At 44.5% G+C, this 22,594-nt stretch overlaps 1 pseudogene; it reads right to left on the bottom strand.

The window, feature by feature from the left end:
* Nucleotides 1-6,877: 6,877 nt before the first annotated feature.
* Nucleotides 6,878-12,720, bottom strand: LOC124099963 (malignant fibrous histiocytoma-amplified sequence 1-like; annotated as a pseudogene).
* Between the last annotated feature and the right edge of the window lie 9,874 nt (nucleotides 12,721-22,594).

Genomic DNA, 22,594 nt, shown 5'->3' with positions numbered 1-22,594 from the left:
CACCGTGCTTTAGATTTTAAAACAGTGAAGCAGTTAAAGGAGGCTGTAACAACCTATGGCCCCCAAGCTCCCTTCACGGTAAGCATGGTTGAGTCCATTACTAACTTGGACATGACGCCAGCAGATTGGGCTAGCATGTGTAAATCTGTACTAAATGGAGGACAATATTTGTTATGGAAGGTTGCCAATGAGGAATTTTGCGCGGAGACAGCTAGGCGAAATGCAGCAGCCGGTTACCCTCAAAGAAATCTAGATATGTTGTTAGGAAAAGGACCTTATGAGGGTCAACGGCAACAAATTGAATATGATCCTGCTATATATGCACAAATTGCTGCAGACGCAGTTAGGGCATGGAAGACTTTACAAGGACATGGAGATTTACAAGGTCAGCTATCTAAGGTAATACAGAGAGCTAATGAACCTTACGCTGACTTTGTAGATAGGCTAATTCAAACGGCTGCCAAAATTTTTGGGGATACAGAACAAGCAATGCCATTAATAAAACAACTGGCTTATGACCAAGCAAATCGTTGCTGCAGAGAGGTTATTAGACCATGGAGACATGAAGATTTAAACACATATATTAAATTATGTAGAGATATTAATGAACAAGGGCAAGTCTTGGCAGCTGCAGTACAACAGGCTTTAGATGCCAGGCCAAAAACATGCTATGATTGTGAACAAACAGGACATTTTAAAAGGAATTGCCCCATAGGAGGAGGGTTTAACAAAAGTAGGTATCAAAGGAATAGAATACCGGGTATTTGCCCACGATGCCGTAGAGGGAGACATTGGGCTAATGAATGCCGTTCTCAAACCACCATTGAGGGTACTCCTTTATCAAAAAACGGACAAAGACCAGGTATTTATCCACGATATCGTGGAGAAAGGCATCAGGCTCCATTGCCAAAAAACGGACAGGGGGCCCAATGCTCCGGGGCCCACAACCACAAATATACGGGGCAGTGGAGGATCCCAGCAACACCATCAGGGTAGTGCCCAGGACACATTGTCCATTAAATCCCTCATCAGACAAACCCGAGGGAGCGCAGGGTTGGACATCTGTGCCTCTGCCAGAGCAGTATTAACTCCAGAGATGGGAGTTCAAATCATTCCCACAGGAGTAAAAGGACCTCTTCCCCAAGGAACAGTAGGCTTATTACTGGGACGTAGTTCATCTACATTAAAAGGACTTATGATAAGTCCTGGGGTAATTGATCCCGATTATGTAGGTGAAATAAAAATTATAGCTAGTTCTCCAAGAGGTATATCAGTAATTTCACCTGGAGATAGAATAGCACAGTTGTTAATAATACCCAGCCTACATAATAAATTTCCTAGTCATAGTGTAGAAAGAGGTTCCAGGGGATTAGGCTCCACAGGTGTAGATTGGGCTATGTTGTCTTTAAATTTAGATTCTCGCCCAATGCTAAAACTAAATATTCAAGGTCATGAGTTTAATGGGCTACTGGACACAGGAGCTGACCTTAGCATCATCTCTCGTCAAGAATGGCCAAAACATTGGCCATTACAACAAGCCACTCAAACGCTTCGAGGCCTAGGAGTGGCGACTAATCCCCATAGAAGTTCTATGATATTAGATTGGAAGGATCCTGAAGGATGTGAAGGAACTATACAGCCATATGTATTGGATCATCTTCCTATAAATTTATGGGGACGAGATGTCCTAGATCAATTAGGTTTGACGTTAACAAATAACATCAATCCTAATGTGCCCACTACTAGGGCTAGACAAGGCTTTAGGAAAGAAAAAAGATTAGGAAAACAAGGGCAAGGTATAGCAGCACCAGTACAAATAGATCAAGGAACAGACAGACATGGGTTGGATTTTCAGAAAGGGCCACTGAGACAATCAAAATTACTTGGAAATCAGAAAGACCAGTGTGGGTTCCTCAGTGGCCCCTGACAAAAGAAAAGACACAAGTAGCCCATGATCTGGTCAAACAACAATTAGCGGAAGGACATATACAACCTTCTGTATCTCCCCATAATACTCCCATTTTTGTCATCAAAAAGAAATCTGGTAAATGGAGATTATTGCAAGATTTAAGAGCCATTAATAATGAGATGGTTGTTATGGGACCTGCTCAATCAGGGATTCCTCAATTGTCTGCTTTGCCAAAAACCTGGCATGTTTTAGCTATAGATATTAAAGATTGTTTTTTTTCAATTCCAATTCATCCCGAGGATAGTCCACGTTTTGCATTTACTATCCCTGCATTAAATCATGAAGGTCCTGATCAGAGATATGAATGGAAAGTACTCCCTCAAGGGATGGCTAACAGTCCAACTATGTGTCAAATATATGTTAACAAAGCAATCCAGCCACTTAGAAATCAAAATCCTGAACTACAAATATTTCACTATATGGATGATGTATTATTGGCACATAAAGATAAAAACATATTGCTGGAATGTTATGCCACACTTACAAACTTATTAAAAAATTATAATCTAGAGATAGCAATAGATAAAGTACAATTAAATTTTCCAATTAATTATTTAGGAGTTCTATTATCCTCAACCATGGTCCGTCCACCAAAAATTCAAATACGAGTAGATCAACTCAAATCACTTAACGACTTTCAAAAGTTATTGGGAGACATAAATTGGATAAGGCCTTATCTAGGTATACCAACAGGAGAGTTGGGACCTTTATTTGATATTCTAAAAGGTCCATCAGATCCAAATTCACCCCGCATGTTAACTCCTAAAGCAAGAAAGGCATTAAAAATTATTGAAACATATATGGAAAATATGCATTTGGATAGAATTGATATAAGTTTGCCTTTATTATTTATTGTACTACCAACAAAAAATATTCCTACAGGAGTATTTTGGCAAGAAGGTCCATTATTGTGGATACATTTATCTTATTCTCCTAACACTATTCTTACTAGGTATCCTGAGGCTGTAGGACAATTAATACTCAAAGGAATAAAAGCAGCGAAGGGAGTGTTTGGAATTTCTCCCAATAAAATTATTACTCCATATACTATGGATCAAATTGATGAGTTAGCTAATGAGTTAAATACTTGGGCAATAATCATGTGTAAATCTAATGTTTCATTTGATAATCATTTACCATCTAATCCTTTGTTGTCTTTTTGGTCTAAGCATCCTGTAGTTTTTCCTAAAATGACAAGAAAAACACCTATCATGAATGCTCCAAATATATTCACTGATGGGTCAAATAATGGTACAGCAGCAGTAGTTACCCCTGATCAAACTTTTACATTTTTAGTACCCAAACAATCAGCTCAAAAGGTAGAGCTTAATGCAGTTTTACAAGCTTTTGTGATGTTTAAAGATTCTGTATTTAATTTATTTTCTGATAGTCAGTATGTAGTTAATGCTATAGTATCTCTTGAAGATGCTGGTAGGATTTCCCCTTCTTCTACTGTTTTCTCTTTGTTTTCCACTATACAAAGTCTAATCTGGGACAGAAAAGATCCATTCTTTATAGGACATATTAGGGCACATACAGGATTGCCTGGAGCCCTTAGTTTAGGCAATGATTTAGCAGATAAAACTACACATGACATACATATTTTCTCTACATTTGAAGAAGCTACAAATTTTCATAAAAGGTTTCATGTTAATGCTAATACTTTACAAAAGCGTTTTAAAATAACTAAGGAACAAGCCAGACATATAATAAAACAATGTCAAAATTGTGTGACATTTTTACCACAAGTTAATCTTGGAGTCAATCCTAGAGGACTGATACCTAACCATATTTGGCAGATGGACGTCACACACTTGCCAGAATTTGGAAAATTAAAATATTTACACGTTACAGTCGATACTTCTTCTGGATTTTTGATGGGCTCCCTTCATGCCGGAGAAAAAACTAAAGATGTTATAGCTCATTGCTTACAAAATTTTGCCACTGTGGGCGTTCCTAAACAGTTAAAAACCGATAATGGTCCTGGCTATACCTCTACCTCTTTTAAACAATTTTGCTCATCATTTGGTATTACTCATATAACAGGAATCCCATACAATCCACAGGGACAAGGCATAGTTGAAAGAGCTCATCAAACTATTAAAACATACTTATTAAAGCAAAAAGAGGGAATTGGAAGGGGTATATATCCCCCAAAGATAAACTTAAAATAACGCTTTTTACTCTAAACTTTTTAAATTTGGATTCATCAGGACTTAGTGCTGCGGAAAGGCATATGTATCCAAAAAATGTACATAAGCCTAAAGTACTTTGGAAAGATATTCTAACAGGACAATGGAAAGGTCCTGACCCAGTGATTGTCTGGAGTCGGGGGTCTGTTTGTGTTTTTCCACAGGGAGAACAGCAGCCCATTTGGATTCCAGAGAGATTAACTAAAACAGTTTCTACAGATCGAAAAGAAGATGATTTGACTCAAATCCATAACAGCTGATATCCAGAACTCCAGCTTGGCCATTCTTACATCTGCGACAGTGATTAACCAGGATGCTTTTTTCAATAGCTATTTTATTATTGCATTTTTCCACATCATAAGGTTCTATTTTTATTTTTTGAGCTCATACAAACCTAGGTTAATGTTTTTCTGATCAGTTTTATTTTTTGACTGTGGAGTTTTTAAACATTGCAATGGAGATTTCACCCAGGTAAAGCTACAAGGCCTTTACTATTTTCTTATGTGTTGTACGTTTGTGTACACTCTTGTGTTTTGTGTTGTATGTCTGTATGTGCGTATGTCCATATTTCTTATATGAGGAGCGCTCATGAAAAAATGGATCCGAATTATTATTATTTTTTTATTCATGTGATTTAAATGGTTTAATTTAAATTATGTAAACAGCTGTTAAGGATTGTTTTTAAAGGTGGTTAACAGATCTGTTTGTTTACTAATTTAAATTAGGTAAAAAGCTGTTAAGGATTGTTTTTAAAGTAGGTTAACAGATCTGTTTGTTTACTTTCACCTTTCCTTTTCATTATATTTAATAATTCTTTTCAGGATAATGTCTCTTTAGCATCATTGCCAGAATTCCTATCTCCATCCCAGTGCCGGTGAAGAACTCAACAAGTAATGCTCAATCAAAGAGTCAACTTACTTTGGGAGGAAATGGATTTTGGGAGGAAATGGACATATTGATAGATTCCTCTGCTTTGAACTCCTTGCAGAACTTGCCTGGACTATGTAACTATCGTTTGGTGCAGTGAATTGTGGTAATGCTGGCATATCTTTGCTGATGGTGTCACTAGTGATGCAATTTTTATTTCCTTGCCAGCGCACCCCATGTTAATTGTGGTAGTGCTGACATATCTTTGCTGATGGTGTTACCAGTGATGCAATTTTTCCCAAGGAGCCGTCAATTGGCTTGGTGTTGTGGCATTTCTGTATCCTCCTCCCTTCTGCTAGTGATGGTCTAAAATTTGGGGGCCAATGGCTTATGCTGGACCGGTAGTCAGTGACGGGTATGATCCAATTGCAGTGGTATCAACCTAAGACAGGAGGCTGACACCTAAAGGTCAGTTTTCCGATGACGGGTAAGAACCATATGTTGAATTGGACAACCTACCAGGCACGGTCCATAAGCCACATTAACCTCACTCCCCCACTGGCACCAAGGCCAAATTTGGGGGCCAACAGAGGTGAGGCAAAGAACCTCACCCCCCCACTGGTGCATAGACCTATCCACAAGTATGGCTGTATGCTGGACCGGTAGTCAGTGACGGGTATGATTCAATTGCAGTGGTATCAACCTAAGACAGGAGGCTGACGCCTAAAGGTCAGTTTTCCAATGACGGGTAAGAACCATATGTTGAATTGGACAACCTACCAGGCACGGTCCTTAAGCCACATTGCTTGTTGTTTAATTAATCAGAAGGGGGGAGATGCTGGGAGCCACTAGCCAAGTAGGTATGACAATTTCCTTGCCAGCGTACCCCATGTTGCAGTGACATTGAATGTACGTGACCTTGCTCAAGGACCAAGGCGGATTAGGGCGTTCCCTGTTTAGGTTCCAGGTTTAAGGTTTAAGATTATTCCTGCTGGGAATAGGGCGTATCCTGCTGCCTGAGTTCCCCTTCAGTTCTCACGGGATTCAGACAGTATATTTTGGAGATAGAAGCCCAGTGGAGGTGGATTTGGGCAGAGAACGTGGATTTGGGCAGAGAACATGGATTTCCCCAGAACGTGATTGTAGACGGCTGGTGTGAGTTCGGGAATAAAGAGTTGCTGTTTGAATCTACAAGCTGTGTGATGGCTCGTGATTGTGTGCCCAGCCAGACTGCGGCATTTGTGCCCAGCCAGACTGCGGCAGTGTCCCATGGGAGGGGTGGGTCTGGCCTGTCTCTGGTCTGTCCCAGTCTCAGTTCTCGGTCCGCTGTTTCATGGAGGCTTGGTCAGCAACCACTTCAAAGTGTCCAACTCTCCATTTCTCTACGCCACTCATGGTCTCCGGTGAGTGTGCTGAAACGCCTCTGTCTGCTGCCGGTTGCCAGACAGCCGGCCAGCACCTCCGCGTGCAGCATGGCCGAGGTTCACCCGTACCAGGGCAAGCTGTCACCTCCAATAAGCCCAAACTCCCCGCCTAGGTCTCACTTCAGCGGAATTTTGCTGGGAGTTTCTCAGCAGGCAGAATCCAAACGTTCTGATGTGTCTCTCTGTCCACGTGGCTGAGGAGGCAATGGAAGCGCTGCCTCCCCGCCCACCACCATGTTGAGTCCATCAAGAGAGTTTCTTGGTATTTATTCTTTTTTTTTTTTTTTTTTGCTTAACCATTTCTTTGTATTTTTATTGAGTTTTTTTTTTTTTTAAATTTCTGCCCAAATACCACAGTGAACTGAGAAACCACAATTACAATTCACAGACTGTGGCATGAAAAACATCACACACTCCATCAGGAATCACATCAAACCCTTTCCTCTTTATTCATTCAAAAGAGAGTCCAATGCACAAGTGTCAAATATGAGCACTGTCATTTTTTTTTTTTTCTTTTCTTAGAAGGGGAAAAACATTTATTCTGGCAGCACTTTTACAATTCCAGGAAGTGGCTCTGATACCACAAGTTGCAGGAATAGAAACCATAACAAACTTGGAGGGCATTTCTTTGAGAGGCAAGGGACTCCGTGGTTGGAAAAAAATTCTTCTTGTGCTTAGTGAATTGCCTGTCAGCCTCAGCGGGCGCTGAAATCTTCCTGGGTGTTGAAAGAGAAAACGGAATTTCCTACATAGACATTGTGGAAAACTCCTGTAGAGCAGAGTGTTTTCTGTATCTCCAACCCTCCCCCCACAGGCTGAAGCAAGTTCTCACGCTTTGCTTTTTCTGGAGCTTCTTGTGGTCACATGACCCTCTTATCATATGGACCTTTTGGCCAAAACACACGTGGCAGCAAGGTTTCCTCTTACACTGCTTCTCTAGGGTTCAGATGACAGCACAAAACATGACTGGTCAAAAAAGAGCAGATATTAAGAACATGGGCATTTATGTTTGTGAAAATAGCAAACACTTTGAGAGTATGTCACCCGAAGGGGCATTATTTCCATTTATATGGCCCTAAGGGGAGTTGGCCCAAAGTCATATGCTTGGGAGTCTCTTTCAAAGGACTGGTCAAGTCGGGTGATTGGACAGTATAAGTACTGTCTCATGCCAATTAAAAAAAACTTATTGCCCAACAATTCAATGGTCCATAAAGCAATTAAATGTTACCATTCAGTTTACACACACACACACACACACACACACACACAGGAGAACTGTGACAAAAGGATTAACCAGATTAGTCTTGTGACTGTTCTAAAAGGAAAATGAAATCTCCAATTTGAAGTGTCATATATTCAAGTATTTAAAAAAATGTAAAGACAATCTGATCCCACTCTTGATTTTAAGATGATAAGGAAATCATAACCAGGGCTTCTGGAGTCAGTGAAATTAACTCCTGGGGCACAAAATATTTTATAAAAATTGATTTGTGAGGTTGTGAAATGCAGCCCACTTGTTCATTCTTTCTTTTGAACATGTGGAGACCACTGTGGCATTCCAAGAGTCAGTGCTTTCTAAACAAAGTGAAAGAGTAACACCAGCTGACTCGCTCTTCTGTCTGACACTGGTGAGAAACAGTTTTGCACATTTTCTATCAACACGTGCAGGAGGCAGATGTAAACAGAGTACTTTACATTCTTCAAAGAATGTGTTACTACTGCAGCATATGCTGTTTGGCCCCAATTAGGAGGAGACTAGAGAGCAATTGGTAGGGTTTGCTTTTTAAGTTTTACCTCCTGGAGATTTCAAAACAAGCGGTTTACTAGTTCTTGGCAGTAGATTGTCCTACAAGAGGCTCTGTATGAATAGCCAGTGTGGGATTATGCTCCCCAGGTAGGAAGCTCACTACCCGAAGGTCCCACAGACCAGATGTGGAGGGCTTACAAAGTGCTCTGCTAAATTCTGGACCTGTTCTAGAAAGGAGAGGTAATAATTAGCAGAGCCCCTTGCATGATTCAAAACAGACTCCCGATGATCTTAAGCTACACTAACTGAGGTTTTTCCATGAACTCTTTGTTCCAGAAGAGCGCCCGTCTCTGCCTCGACACTAATGATATGTGGGTAAGGAAAAGGAATGCTTCTGCCACCATGCCCAGTGACTTACAGGCAGGGACCTTGGATAAAGATGGGAAGGGACACTGCCTGAAATGCATGTTGAAGGATCCTGTGGATGACTGGCAATCTACGAAGCAACACTAGATCCGTGGGCTAACAAATACACAGACATCTTTTTTCTTTTCTTTTTTAAATCTGAGAAGGCTATTAAAGAATAAAGAAAAGAACAACAACAAAAAAAGTCTTATACTAAAATAAGAAATCAGCCCCATCTTGGCACAGTTCTCATGCAAAATATTGCACCCAGTGTTAACTAACGACTAGAAGCTTCAAACTGTATAAATTTAAATGTATTTGCATATTATAAAAATAAAGATAAACATATACATATTTTACACTAGTTACGGAACAGCAATGAATGTCAGTTGATTCCTCTTTCACATTGAACAGAACTGAAACCCGAGTGCTCTAAATACTGCCACGGTACTGTAACTATGGCTTATATGTGCACGGAAAACAAAATCCCTGAGAAGCCATTCGACTTTTTTTTTTTTTTCTTTTCTTCAAGTAGCGCTCTCCTTGGAGGATCACAGTTCTGAGGTTCCGGTTGTGAAACTTTAGCTCCATGCTCTCTCTGTCCTTCCTCCGCCCCCTCCACACCTCTGCGGTGGTCCTCTGGAAGCATCCTGAGCTCTTCTTCACTCCAGTGCCCAGCATGTGTTTGGAGGTGCAGAGGGTTCCCAGGTGAGTTGTGATGCTCTATTTTCTCCATGGAAATCCCACAGTCCACAAGTCACTGGTTTCTGTGCTTTTCACCAACGTTCTTCTTGGAACAGGGGCTGATCACAGTCGGCGTAGGTGGGTAAACCAAGGCAACATTCACTCGCTCGCTGCCGTTCTTGGGGCAAATGATTTCTGCCACTCCTTCTGGTCTGGGCTGGCTCAGCAATTCCCCTGGGAAAGCGTGTGGATTGGGTGACCCCCTCTTAAGGCACTTAGAACAGAGGATGTGCACGGTGTAGTGCAGTCCAGGCCATTCCTGAAGTAGGACATTCAGTTCCTCTACCAAGGGGGTGATGGCTTGCCACGCGGTCCATATATTTGGTAATGAAGCATGGCTGGCAATGGACAGGGTATCTGGCTGCAGGACCCCCTTGGCAGGTCTGTAACTCACCACCACAGGAACTTTTCCTCTATATGCAAAGATCTGAAATTTACCATCTGACCTGTGCACCACATGGCTGTTGATCTGGACACTGTAGCGTGCAAACAACCCAGGTGGAAAGGTAAAGGGAAAACTATATTCAATCTGCAGCTGCTCAGCCACAAAAGACTGCCCCGCTAGGTTGGTCCCATTAATCCATGCCTCTGCATGGGGCACCTCGTTCTGCACATAGCATGGGAACTTGTACCAAGCTGTGGACCCATTCAAAGGCTTGCCCTTGGGTTTATTGAGGCAGTAACAGAGTCCCATCTTCTCCAGCAGCTCCAGCAGCAGCTGCAAGTCCTGCTGAGCCTGGATATGAGGCTTAAGCAGGAACCGAATGACATGGGCTGGCAGGAGCCCATGCAGCAGAAAGCCCTCCACATAGTGATGGAGCTGGGTGGCCCAGAGCAGGTCCTGGCTCTGGGTGGGCAGCGACATCACTGGGGAGCTTTCCCCCTCCCCCTCACTCTCTCCACTGGTCCCTAGTAGCAGTTTATGCAGCAGCAAGGAAGCATCCCTCTGGAAAAAGACATTGAGGATGTCAATGAGGCGGGTGAGGTTGTGGAAGACGTGCTCCTTGAGGGCCGGGCTATCCTCAAAGTAGAGCAGCTTGCCACTGTCATGCAAGTAGGAAAGAGCACTCTGCAGTCGGTCCTCGGTCAGCCCTGCCTGCAGGCCCAGGCGTGCAGAGTCCCACCAGCTTAGCCAAAGTCGTTGTGCCTGTGGTGGTTGGAAATGCAGTTCCTCCAGCACCTGCCAGGATCGAGGCAGGACTCTATGTAAGTTGGGGAAGATTTCTCGGTGCTCAGCTACAGAAAGCAGCTTGTCCCGAAGGCGCTGCAATTGGCGGGGGTCCCTGCAGCTAACAGGCAATACCGGAGAGAGGATCTGCAGCCGGTGGTTGAGCAGGTATTGGAAATGGGCCTTGCGTCGCCGAAGGTTCTTGTCAGAAACACCATAGTAGGCTGCATGGGGGCTGGCAGAGCGCAGCTCGAAGTCCCGGGCCAAGGCCTCATCCACCACCTGGGCTAGACGGCTCAGGCCCTCAGCATCGTGCTTCTCCTGCAGGGCGATCTGGCGGTGAATATCCAGACACTTCTCCTCCAGCTCCCGCTCCTCACATAGGTCTGCATGCGTGCCCACAATGCACACCACAGCATGAGGTACCCGGGCCCCCACCCGATGCAAGAAGGAGCCCACAGTACTGGGAAAGCGGCGTGGTTCATAGGTGGCCAAGTTGACTACCAGCACATACAGGGCTCCTGGGGAGAGGAAGAAGGGCTGGATCACCTCATAGCTTTCATCACCAGCTAAATCATACACGATGAACCTCAGACCCCTGGAGGCATCAGCTGTCCAGCTGGTCACCTCAATACCCTTGCTACTGGCAGGAAGGGAAGGTGGGTAGTTCTTCTGTTTGTCCCCTCCTGCATGGCTTCCCTCCACTATCTCCTCGGTGAGGCAGTGTCAGAGCAAGGTCTTTCCTGCAGCCTTATGCCCCATCAGGAGCAGCTTGAGACGGGGCTGCACGGCTGGCTGGGAATGAGCCAGCTCCTTCTGGTAGGCCGCGATGTAGGGGATCCCCTTCATGCAGACCTCGTAAGGGGGCTGTATCAGTGGGTTGTCCTTGATCTTCCACAATCCCACACGGGAGAGCTGGCCAAAGTTGTCAGGAAGCACTGCGATCTGGTTCCCTTGCAGCACCAGCTCCTCCAGGCCGGTCAGTTCCACAATGGAGTCGGGCAGGTATCGGATGCGGTTATTATCCAGCCACAGAGTGAGAAGCCTTCCCAGCCCCGAGATAAGGGATGGCACTGAGGTGAGCTGATGGCGACTAAGGTAAAGCTCCTCCAGACCAGCCAGGGGCAGCAGAGCTGCAGGGAACTCCTCAAAGTGGTTGGAAGAGAGATTGAGCATTTTGAGCCTTTGCAGCTGGCTGAACTGGGTGGGCAGATCCTGCAGCCGGTTGTTGTCTAGCATGAGGCTCTCCAAACTGGTCAGTTCGCAGAAGCCGATGGGCAGAGTGCCAAGCTCGGCCCCACTCAGCCAGAGGATCTTGAGGGCACGCAGGGCACTGATATCATCAGGTAGGCCTTTCAGCCGGTTGCTGGACACGTCCAGTTCCTCCAGGGCCGCCAGTTGCAGCAGCTGTCGGGGAAAGGCAGTGAGCTGGTTGTGGTCCACATCGAGGGTGCGCAAGCGGTAGAGGCAAGAGAGTGAGTCGGGCAGGTGCGCCAGTCGGTTGAAGCTAACATCCAGCTCCTCCAGGTGGGCAAGGACGCCCAGCTGGGAGGGCAGAGCAGGCAGCTGGTTATGGCTGAGGTTTAGCTTGCGCAGCTCCCTTAGGGCACTCACCACCTCAGCGCCCAGGGCTGTCAGCCCATTGTGGCTCACGTCCAGTTCCGTGAGATGGTGGCCCAGCTCGGCCACCGCAGGGGGCAGCCGGGCAAAGCGGTTCCTGCGCAGGACCAGGACGCGTAGGCTGCCAAGCGCCGACCCCAGTCCTTCAGGCACCTCCTCCAGGCCGTTGTTCTCCAGGTTCAGCACCTCAATGTCCCCGATGTTGGCTGGCAGCACTAGCTGGGGAGCGTCGGGGGACTCGAGCGGATCCGCTCCGGCTCCGGCCCCGGGGCAGCCCCCAGCCGCGCTAAGGGTTAGCTGTCGCAGGTTGCTCCTCAGCTTCCTGGCGCGAAGGGCGGCGTCCCGCCACAACCTCACCGTCTTCAGGTTGCCACTGTCCTTCCCAGCCATGGCGGGGCCCGGGACCGACACCCTCACGCGGGCGCGGGAGCCCGCAGCTGCATGCCGTGCTGCACCCGGGCCGGCGCCCGTCTCCCGGGCCCTCTCGCTCCCACTCCTCCCTTGCCTCCGCCCCTCGGCGGCCAGCGGCTATGGGTCCTAGCGCAGCTAGTGGCTCGGCGCCCGCAGCTGAGGGGCGGCGGCGACCGGAGCAGCTCTGGGGGGCGCCGAGCACGCGGCGCGGGGGGAGGCGGAGGCCGGCGCGGAGTGCAGATCGCATTCCCCCTCCCCCAGGGCCATGGGCGCGCCGGGCAGCAGGGCCGCCGCCCGCCACGCCGCGAAGGATGCCTGCTTCTCCTCCCGCTCCGCCCGCCTTGCGGCGCCCGGGTGCCCAACTCTGGCCCCGCTACCCTTGCAGCCGCGGCCCCGCGGCCGGCAGCGTCGTCGCCTACACGAGCTCCGGGAGGAGGGCGGCGCTCCGCTCCGCGGCCGGCATGCTGCGGGCGCAGGGCCGGGGAGTCGCCGCGAGGAGGGGGCGGCGGCGCCTCCTTGTCTCCGCTTCCCTGGGGCTCGGTATTTATTCTTTATGCCTAGTTGGTTTTTGAGGATTACAATGATGGACATATATGGGATAAAATCAGGTAGTAGTGATCGTGATTTCAGGCCCACGAGTTCTATGAAAGTCAGTGCTTTGTGCTGAAAGGCTGCAGGGCTACTATACCAGCATCCTCTTTCGTCTGGAACAGAATCCTCTGAGACTGTGGTTGTTGTGGTCATTCATCAGGTAAGAACAGTGATGGGGTTGCTAAGCCTGTTTCCTTAATTTAATTCACTGAAGGCAAAGGAAGCAGTGCCCAACCCAGTTTGCACTCTTTAAACATTGATATGTCTTCTATGCCAAGGTACTTCTTTGGTCACTCAGAAAATGATATACAGTCCAAAGTCCCACTTCCTGAAGATTATACTGAGGGCAGATAACGATTGGTTCTGGGATAATCTCCATCCCATGAATTGCTATTTATATTAACAAATAACTCAAAACATCTGTTTCTTTTGGAGGAAAATATGTAGATAAATGAAAGACAAAACTTTTTTTCAACTTTTAATTCCATGTATATAAACATGCCTGAGTATACAATCTGGAAGGAGCATGTAAGTATTCTAAGGAGACCATTCAACTGGGAATTCTGGGGCTGCAGATTTTACAGGGCAATTGCAAGAGGTACTGCAAAACCCCTTTGGTTTAAACAACAGATATTTATAGGAAAGCCATTGCATCCTGTTGTCCAAACTAACAATGCTTGTCCTCTCCAAGTAAATGACAGTAGAGTCTTTCTACAAAATTTGTATACAAAAACTTGCTTATCATTATGTTGGAACCATGATGCCAAAAACAACAGGGAGGACTGACCAGAACTTCCCAGTGGGCTTCATTCTGCTGGGGATCTCTGAGTGGCCCCAGCTGTAGGTTGTGATCCTCTTATTCACCATGACCATCCTTGGCAACTCCAGCATCATCCTGCTGTCCTGTGTGGACCCCCATCTCCATTTCCCCATGTACTTCTTTCTTAGCAATCTTTCTTTCTTTGGTCTCTGTTTCACCTCAACCTCTGTACCCCAGGTATTGTCCTGGTGGATAGTCCCATCTTCCACCACCTTCCTGTGGACTTTCTGCCCCCATCGCCTCCTGGATGGCTTTCTGTGTGAGATGCCTATTCTCATGCACCTGGCCTGTGGAGACACCTCTGCCAATGAGTGGCAGATGACCATCACCATTGTCATCTTCACTATGACTGATCCTGGCTTCCTAGGGCTGCATAGCTCAGGCTGTAAGGAACATGATCCTCCCACTTCCTTATAGTCTCCATGTTTTATGGGACAGTGGCCATGGTGCACATTAACCCTAAGAGCAATTTTGCTTCAAAGGTTGGCAAGTTTTTCACTTTTTTTAACACAGTGGTCACACCCCTGTTGAACCCTCTCATCTACATTCTGAAGAACCAAGAGGTAAAGGACACTTGGCTAAGACTGCTGGGAAAGTGGGTCAGCCCAAGGAAAATCAGGAAATGGAGGACTTGAATCAAAAAGAAAGTTCAATCATGACATGCACATGCTCTCCTTTAGGGTGTCTCTGAAATATGTCTGCAAAAGAGGTGGCTTTAGCTCACACCCTATTGTTTATATCTTATCGTTTATCTCTATGATTTCATATGGCATTCTTTTAAAGACATGCACAAAGCAATACCATTTTATGGCACATGATGAATATTCAAATTTGATTTGCTAAGAGAGAAATGAATACTACTTACAGGATTGAGTTTTGAGGAATTATTGCTAACACAACATCACTAGCATGAGTTGAACATTCTGGAGTTAGAATCCCAAAATTCATATGTATAAGGTGAGTGATGGTGATAGTCTGTGGGGCTTCCTTGGTGCTTAGTACATGTGAAGACTTTCCTTTTTAATCTGATGTAAGAAAGCCAGCCGGTGTGCAAAGAAGTGATTCTACTTGCATTTCTTGTGCTGTATTTTAAACAAATTAATATATGCTAATTTAAATAAAAGAAGTATATCCACAGAATATGGCAAGAATCTGCTCTAAAAATCCTAGGGGTCTGTGCTGTACTTCACCTGTAGTGACCTACCAAACACTTAAGCAGTGTCACTAGAAGCCACTGTCATTTCAGACATGTCTGGATCTGCTGGCACATAGGACCCAAGTGACAGAGAAGTTTACATGGCAGCTTGGACTTGTTGCAGAACCTTCTCTTGTTCTCCTCCCCACTGAAAGCCAGAGGCTTCATGGCCACTTGGTAATATGGGCAGACATAACACACCCATGTAACTAGTAGGTTGTTTTCAAAATTCAGAGATCATAAATGGCTCTTTTCAGTTGTAGATGGGGCCATGTACAATGACTTATTCTTCATGTGAGAGAACATATCTCATGACCCAGACCACTATATCCCTAGCTGCTTCCCTGATGTGTAAGTCCCCTGAGCTTTGGTTGGACTTTATCCACACTCTGACACACAAATGATTGCCAGCCAGCCAAGAGCGTTTCCTGCTTCTTGCTTGGTTGGTCCACTCAGTGTCATGTAACTGACTCACTGATAAGTCCTGTAGCAGGTGCAGGTAATCAAGGTCCCTGCTAAAAATCATGATGCAGGGCTGGAATGCCAATATGTTCCTGGGTTAGGACACTGAGAGTGTATTGTTCGCCTTGCCAGATGAAAGAAGATTGCTTCTGGCAGACTGTATTAAATTATATTGTGGAAAAGCAAATGCGGGTCAATAGCTGTGCACCCATCACCAGGCAAAGTGCTATTTGTTTGATGCAATGAATCCATATCTGGTGCCCAGTTAAGCTCTGGAGAACACACAATTGTCCCCCAGATCTCTTCCACAGAGAGTAGTGCTAGTGAGAATATGATGAGAATGAACACCATGTCCTTCACAGACTTGGTGGTGGCACCAATCTCTGCAGCCTCCTGGGAGTGTGGCATTGCTCCTGCTTTACCAGAGTGCATGAGGAAGCAGTCCTAGTGGTGCCACTTGGATTTCCCAGCATATGGCCTTCATCCACAGGCCAAGCAGACAGTGAGGTGTTCTGCTGGTTGCTGTGCATGTCGGGCCAGTGCTTTAGATCACCTAATTTTCATGACCTCTTATTTCAACTGGTAGTCCATACAGATAGTCCACATAGTTTTATTATTTATTTTATTTTTCTTTTTGTGGTGCTGGGGATTGAACCCAGGGCCTTATGCATGCGAGGCAAGCACTTTGCCAACTGAGCTATATCCCCAGCACCCCCCTACACACACACACACACACACACACACACACACAGTTTTAGATCTCCTGAATTGGCATGAGTTCAGAGCCTGTGCTAGAGGGTCCAGAAATGTCTGATTATTTTATTTTCCCAGGGGCATAGTTGCCCTGGTAGAAGTCTGTAGGGTTTTTCCAGAAGGTGGAATAACAGTTAACACTTCCTATACAGCTTTGGCAGGACACCAATGGCCTTTCCCAGTGGAACCCAGCCTCTGATTCAGTAGGGGGTTAAAGTCTGCATCCTGGCTCAAGTTAGGAGTGTGCTCTGAGGCTGTGTCTCTAGGGTTTCATGGTTCCATGGAGTCTTGTTCACTCGGTCAGAACTCATGATCGTAAGTTGGTACTGATGGGTGGATACTAATAAAAGGACAACAGGAGCCAATCCAAGGTCAAGGCAGAGTTTCTGAGGTCAGGGTGTGTTGTGCACAGCTGTGAGTGAAGGTGGGCTTGCTGACACAGCCTCCTGCTCCCCAGTAAGGCTGCCATCGAGGTGCGTGGAGAAGGAGGCATGTGTGTTTCACCCATGAAGCAGATAGTGCTTCTCCTGCTGTGGCCATGAGCTTGGCCACAAGTTTCCTGAAGTGACATGGGAAGTGGAACAGGCGATCCTTCCAGGGAGACGTCTGTATCCACTGTTCAAGATGGCACTCATTCTTTTTTAACTTGTTTATAGTTAAAACCAAAGAGAAGAGATACAAATCAAGTGAGTGAATGTTAGACAGTAAGGAGCTCGGATATGATGGTTTTGAGCCTTATTGACAATGACAAACACTAGGCACAGGTAAGAGACTGCACTTTCAGAAGAGCCTGCAGAGAAACGTGAACTTTGGGTCCATTTGGAAAGGGTCTTTAACAACTGTTGTTAGCTAGCATGTCAGCAAGATCCTGAAAGGGTGCCCTGTTGATTCCTCCTTCACACTTAAACATAATCAGTCATCCTCAAAACAACTGGAGGCTGCCGGAGCAGAACTCGATCTGGACACAGTAAAGACCAACTTGGAGCTGGCATTCGCTGCCACGCAGAGGGAAGCTTTCCCAGAACCCTGAAATACCAGTTGGGCCACTGTGCAGTTGGCTGAAGTTGCCCATCATGGTTCCTTAGCTGAGTGCTCTTTGTCATTTTCCTAGCTCTTTGCTTTTTTTGTGCTTCTGTTTAAGACTTTGGATGCATTACAGTGTTTTTACTGATGAGAACTCTTCTTTCCTTTCCCCATCATCTTGTTCTTTATGTTCCCACTTCCTCCATGAAGAAGACACGTGGCTTCATTTGACTCAAGATCTGCCTAAAACCATCAAACAGATGTCGTGCTTGTCCTTATTTCTCTTTGAGTGCCACCCAGATCCATTTGTCACTAAGATTTTGTGGTAAATTATTTATTTTCATAAGTAACTCCATTCAAACATGAAACAGCAGTTCAGATGAAAATACCCCAAATGGAAGCGACCACAATTCTGGAAAGCCTACTAAGTAAAAGCCAGAATAGATTTTGACTGCTGAAATAACACATGGGCCTTTTGTAGACGCTAGCCACTTATCCAGATTTTCTCAAAAACAGAGCTTAGGGAAGGACTATGGATGCAAGTGTACAAAATTCAAATCTTCCATCTGAGAACCTTGTGATACACTCATTAGTTGGGTTTTCCTGTTTATCTTCAGTTCTGCTTGATTATCTTTCTACTTTAAGTCTCTCCACCTAATAAAACACCAGCTCAAAGAAGTGATGTCTAAGTTGTGCTATCAGACAATTTCAGAGAGGTATTTTGCCTCTGTTTTTCATCATTATCAGGCATGACAGATCTCTTACATATTACAGAAGTAGATGTATGGGAGGAAAACTACTATCTGAAAACTGACCTGCAACTCAGCTCCAGGGTTAGGTCCTCAACTCTGGGTCACTCATGGCCGTAATAAAATACCAGCAGCCAACGAGGCTAAGGAAGGCAGGTACTCTTCCCCAGTGGACAGAAGTGACTGTTGGGACACAGGGTGTGGTAACCATGGCCCTCTGTTTACTTCATGGACAAGGAGTTTCTTCTTTTTTCATGTTCCAGATGAAAAGGAATACTACTGAAATTCTCTCTACATTTTTGGTTAGAACTATTTTAGGATACAACTTTGTGTATTTCCCGTGTAATTAAATTGACACAATTATATATCACTGACCTTCCATATTTATTTCACACGTCACTAAGATCACTGAATAAGATCAAATGATGTGAGCGCAGATTGTCTCCATGTTGATCTGTAAAGTTTTCTTCTGTGACATTACTTGATAGAGGTATTGTGAACTATTTGATGAATCATAAACATACAATCTCAAATGATTTCAGCCAATACCTTGAATTATATTCATTCAATAAAGATGCATTTGCTAACCTTATACATTTTATGAAGGATAAATAGAAATGATGGAGTAAATAAAAAAATTATTTGATAACATCAAGCAGTCAGGACCAAATAAGGTAATATTAGAGTAGGCAATGTAACTTGTAAAGCACAGGACTTATAAAGAGCATTGTATCTGATTAAGAACCTCAATCAGTGAAATTAGGATAGTGCTGAAACACATCTTTATCATTTCCTTGAGAACAACTGTCTTTGCATTATTCTCCTCATAACTTCCTTTACCTGTTTGTGCCCGAGACTGTAGATGAGAGGATTCAAGAAAGGAGGTGCTGTGGGGCTGGGGTTGTGGCTCGGTGGTACAGCATTTGCCTTACATGTGTGAGGCACTGGATTCGATTCTCAGCACTGCATATACAAATGAATAAAATAAAGGTCTATCTATGTCTAAATTTTTTTTTAAAAAAGGAAAGAAGGAACTGTGGTGTAAAAGGCAGAGAGAACCATGTCCTAGAATGTGTCAGAGGTTTCTGAAGGCCTCAGGTACACACCTGTGCCAGAACTAAGGAAGACTGACACCACAAGGATATAAGGGGTGCAGGAGGAAAAGGTTTTGCCTGGATCGTTGTTGGGAATTTTCAACACAGCAGAAAGTATGCAAATATGTGGCATGGCAATAAAAATAAAGCAACCACCACAAACCACCTTAGCAAAGACAAGAAGAAAGACCTTGATGCTGATGGTGTCAGATCAAGAGAGCCTCAGAAGAGCTGGTGGACCATGTTTGACTGACAGAAGGACAGCTGAAATGTGTTTCCAGTGTGCACACCTGAATACCAGGGACCACTGAGCAGGGAAGCCAGGGTCATGGGGACACAAACCGAGGGAGATGGTGGGGTATACTGGAGGGGATGGTAGATGGCCACATTGTGGTCCCAGGCCATGATGCAGAGAAATAGAAGTTCAACACATGACCAGGAAGATTTGGGTTGCACAGCCAGCCACTGAAATGGCCCTGTTGCCAGTGAGAGAGTTGACACAAGCATTGGGGACAGTGATGGAAATGTAGCACATGTCCAAATGGACAGGTTCCTGAGGAAGAAGTACATGGGCGGGCGCAGGTTCTGGCCAGCAGTGGTAACAGCAATGATGACAAGATTCCCTAACGAGGTGCCCAGGTAGGTCAGTGGGAATACCAGGAAATAGAGAAAACTCAGTTTCCAGGCATCAGGAGGACCCAGAAGGAGAAATTCAGTTACTATGGTGGAAGTGGCCATTTACTGGAGATTCTGGTTGTATGAGAAGATAAAGAGATAGGAGAGAATAAGCAAAAAAAAAAAAAAAAATACATGATTAATACAATTACTTTACATATTCATGTCCACATGGTTTTCTTGTATTTTGCAGTAACTTTCCTTGCAGAAGAAAGGTCACTCTTGGTTTTTTGATATGTTTAATCATTTCTAAGCAGAGTGGACCTCACAGTGTAGGTGTGGAAGTCTGAAGCCCAGGATCTGGGCATGACGTGCAGGGCTTGTCCTCAGCTTCTCCATCATGACCTCTTGAGAACTCCCATACAGAGAGCATTTCCGGGGGGTTGCTCACCTTCTCTCCTGCCTGACCACCTGTATGACAGTGAGTTCTTTAATGCTCTCTAATTTAGTTCCCTTCCTTCTCTTCCATGAATACAATTTCAACATTGTTTTGCCAGTGTATCCACATTTAAAAAATTCAAATTGTCATTTTTTTATATTTTTATGTAGGAATCTATTCATTAAGTTGGAGGATTTATCTCCATGAACATTAAAAAAGAAAATTTACCCAAGAGGAGACAGTCTCTGAAAAACATACTTTCCCATTCCAGGGCTGCAGGTCCTGTGTTGTGGTAAATTGAGGTGACCTGACTGCACCTGGACTCTCCTGCAGTTACCCACTCTTCCTGTTCCCCCCTGCCCCAGAATGTGGGTGGTGCTATCTCATGGCCACACGCCCTCAGACAGACCTGCTCCAGCTCCCACTGAAACTGACTTTTCCTCTCCAACAGATCAGTGTAAGGTCTTAAAAGCCTTCGGGTTCCAGCCCAGATGATGTTCTCCTAAACTTCTACTTTACCATTGTTTTATTCCCATGTTTTATTCCTTGCTCAGTACCATGACATTGAACATTCCTTTGTCTATACAATGATTTTCTTTCCTCTTGGTGACACCTTCCATTATATTCTTTTCTTCTCAATGGTGTCATAACCATTAAAAAGATATTGACTGTATATTCTAAAAGAAAGTTTTGCTCATGATTGCAACACTTCTGCAGCACTTCAAGAGTCAACTCCATCATCATTTCCTCTGCCTTCTGCAAACCTGGTTCTTCCTCACCACCTTGCCAGGTTAACCACACTCACCCCTTAGAAAAGTGACCTTGCTGCTGAGCCTGCCTGTGTTCCTCTGGAAATGTGTGTGTCCCCCAGAGTTGATGGTGGGTGGCCAGACACAAGTAGGTTGCTGTTAATTTCACAGTGAGGGTGAAGTTCAAAGAGGTCTTATTCAGTCTACTGCAATCTGTTTTTCGTCCCATCTCCCATTCTTCTCTGACACAAACCTGAAGCTCATAGCGACCTCCTTGTTCATAACATCCCCTGGAACTGGCTGCCACAGCCCCTTTCCTACTGTGACGTAATGATTTAATTTCCCCCATTACTATGTATTTGGCTTTAAAGAAGTCGTAAATGAAAGTTGTTCTCTGGAAAGTGCTTTACAATCTCAATTTTTTTTCCCACAGTCACAGCTGCATCACATACAGTGCAGGCTGGTGGGAGGTCATGCAAGCCCAGTGTCCTGTGCACTTGCAAGGTAAGATCTCTTTGAAGCAGTAATCATCCAACATGTGTTTACTGATGACACAAATATGGCCACAGGTGTTTCAGAGACTGAGGTTTTGGAAACAAGAAAAATATTGGTATTTTAAAATAATTACCATAAGAGAAAAATAATACAATATGTAAGAAAGTAAATACATATGACAAATTCAGAAGGTGATGGGTGATGAGACAAATCCATATTAAACACCTTGCAGCTTTTCAGCCTTCTCTACTAACTTCCAGGTACTACAGGGGTCCTTGATGACCATCCCTAGATATTTGTGTCAAGTATGAGATGGACAGTTATATATGTGTTTGCAATCTGGAAGCTGGCATAGAACCACAGACACATTTTGTTGGTTTCTATTTTTTGTATACTAAACCATGTACTATTTTAGTTTTTCCAAAGGAACTTAGTAATTCTCCAGTGTGTAGTTTGATTTATGTGTGTTTAACTGAAAAATTCTTCTCTAAATTTGACTAACATTTTTCAGGGATCAGTCTCATAGGAATCTTCAGAAATTTGGATATGATAAAATAAAAATATGAATCACCTGTCATAGATCATCAAAGTATTCCTGAGAGACCTACAAAATATGATTATTTTAGGTTCCCATATTTTTTAAAATAAGAAATAAGCTTTAGTTTGACCTTAATAATATTTAGAGTGTTTAGAACTACATTCTCTTTTAAGGGGTGAAAAATGCTTATTGAAAATTTCCTCATAAAAGCCAAAAGTTGGGGACATAAATTAAACAAAGTTCAGGTAGCATGAGGGTCACCAAAAGAAGTATGAGGAGAAGTTAGCATATTTTTAATGCCAGAAGTATGAAGAGGGACTGCTACAAGAATGCTTTCCTTATGAAGTGGGAAAGCTGGGAATTTTCCCTTTTGGTACTTCTCTGGATAGTGCTTAAAATAAGGAAATGTATGGGAAACAGATTGTATGTAAAAATGCAAAGTCTTGCTTGGGTTGTAAGATACAGGAATTAATTATTTTCTAAATTATATTTTTCCATATTAGCAATTATGGCTTAGTGCTATT

This window comes from Marmota monax, unplaced genomic scaffold (assembly GCF_021218885.2).
Source record: "Marmota monax isolate L192 unplaced genomic scaffold, Marmota_monax_Labrador192_F-V1.1 WCK01_AAM20220418_F8-fsc00662, whole genome shotgun sequence".
In the NCBI taxonomy this organism is placed as follows: Eukaryota; Metazoa; Chordata; class Mammalia; order Rodentia; family Sciuridae; genus Marmota; species Marmota monax.
Note: the sequence above shows the minus strand (reverse complement) of the source record. Positions and strands in the feature narration are given on the sequence as shown.